General features: G+C 45.5%; 1 non-coding gene across 1 annotated transcript; it reads right to left on the bottom strand.

Annotated features, from left to right (window-relative positions):
• Nucleotides 1-1,456: 1,456 nt before the first annotated feature.
• LOC112130932 (U6 spliceosomal RNA) lies at nucleotides 1,457-1,563 on the bottom strand. The gene has a single exon (XR_002913103.2). It is a non-coding gene; the product is annotated as a U6 spliceosomal RNA (small nuclear RNA).
• Nucleotides 1,564-1,941: the final 378 nt, after the last annotated feature.

Here is a 1,941-nt window from a genome sequence, read left to right as displayed (position 1 = left end):
CTCAGGAGTCTGAGGCAGGAGAATTGCTTGAACCTGGGAGGCAGAGGTTGCAATGAGCTGAGATTGTGCCACTGCACTCTAGCCTGGGTGACAGAGCGAGACTCCATCTCAAAAAAAAAAAAAAAGGAATCTTCCAGAGGGTTTATTTGGAGTATTTCTTTTCTGGACTGAAAAAAGAGGGCCGGGCACGGTGGCTCACACCTGTAATCCCAGCACTTTGGGAGGCCGAGGTGAGCGGATCACGAGGTCAGGAGATCAAGACCATCCTGGCCAAAATGGTGAAACCCCATCTCTACTAAAATACAAAAAATTAGTTGGGTGTGGTGGTGCATGCCTGTAGACCCAGCTACTCAGGAGGCTGAGACAGGGGAATCATTTGAACCTGGGAGGCGGAGGTTGCAGTGAGCCGAGGTTGTGCCACTACACTCCAGACTGGTGACAGAGCAAGACTCTGTCTCAAAAAAAAAAAAGAAAGAAAAGAAGAAAAAAGAGAAAACAGAATACGGAATACCCTAATTTCTTGCATTGGACATTGTTTTTGTTGCTGTTGCTGTTCCAATGTGATTCCTAGAATTGCTGCAGCCACCCCGCAACAACGAAAGCTATCAGAGGATAAGTCAACATGTTGACAACGGCAGCAATAGAAAGAAATAGGGCCCTGATGAGGTCACTGAGCCATGGATTAAGCAGCACTGGGGCTGCCCCACTTTTGAACCTCTTATTGAGTGAGGGAGAGTATATTTTTCTTATTGTTGAAGACAGTTGTCTGGGCTTTCTGTTACTTGAAACTTAAGAAAACCAAGGGCGACTGAGCAGAGTGGTTCATGAGGATAATTGCAGCACTTCGGGAGGCAGAGGCAGGCAGATCATCTGAGTTCAAGAGATTGAGACCAGCCTGGGGAACATGGTGAAACTCGGTCTCTACAAAAAAATACAAAAATGAGTCAGACATGGTGGTGCGCGCCTGTAGCCCAGCTACTAGGCAGGCTGAGGTGGGAGGATTACCTGAACTCAGAGCTTGAGCCAAGATTGCACCACTGCACTCCAAACTGGGCAACAGGAGTGAGGCCCTATCTCAAACAGAAAACCAAAAGAAAAGTGATGTCTTCAAGAGGAAAATAACCTAATGATATGCCTGCAGAGTAAGACAGGGAGAGAACATGAGCTGCTTAATGATGGATTCAAGATATATATATTTTTAAAAAATTTAAATATACCTTTTAAACTAAAAAGTTTTAACAAAAAAAGAGAAGGAGTTTCATCATGTTGCCCAGGCTGGTCTAGAATTTCTGAGCTCAAGCAATCGGCCTGCTCCAGCCCCCCAGAGTGATAGGATTACAGGTGTGTGCCACCACACCTGGCCAGATTCAGGATATATTGTAATCCATTGGGGGTTTTGTGTGTGTGTGTGTGTGTGTGTGTGTGTGTGTGTGTGTGTGTGTTTTGTTTTAATTTTTAAAATATGGAACCCTTCATGAAGTTGTATGTCACCCTTGTGCAGAAGCCATGCTCATCTTCTCTGTATTGTTCCAATTTTGGTATATGTGCTGCTGGAGTGAGCACTTAATCTATTGTTTTAATGGAAAAAATAACCTGTCCAGGCGAGGTGGCTCACACCTGTAATCTCAGCACTTTGGGAGGCCGACATAGGTGGATCATTTGAGACTGGGAGTTCAACACCAGTCTGGCCAACATGGTGAAACCCCGTTTCTACTAAAAATGCAAAAAGTAGCTGGGTGTGGTGGCATGCACCTGTAATCCCAGCTACTTGGGAGGCTGAGGTGAGAGGATTGCTTGAGCACAGGAGTTCAAGGCTGTAGTGGGCTATGATTCTGCCACTGCACTCCAGCCTGGGCGACAGAGTGAGACTCCATCAAAAAGAAAGGAAAGAAAAGGAAGAAAGGAAGAAAGAAGGGAAGAAGAGAAGAAAGGAAGAAAGGA

Source organism: Pongo abelii, chromosome 1 (genome assembly GCF_028885655.2).
Source record: "Pongo abelii isolate AG06213 chromosome 1, NHGRI_mPonAbe1-v2.0_pri, whole genome shotgun sequence".
NCBI lineage: Eukaryota > Metazoa > Chordata > Mammalia > Primates > Hominidae > Pongo > Pongo abelii.
The sequence above is the reverse complement of the archived record's forward strand: the minus strand, read 5'-3'. Positions and strand labels throughout refer to the sequence as shown.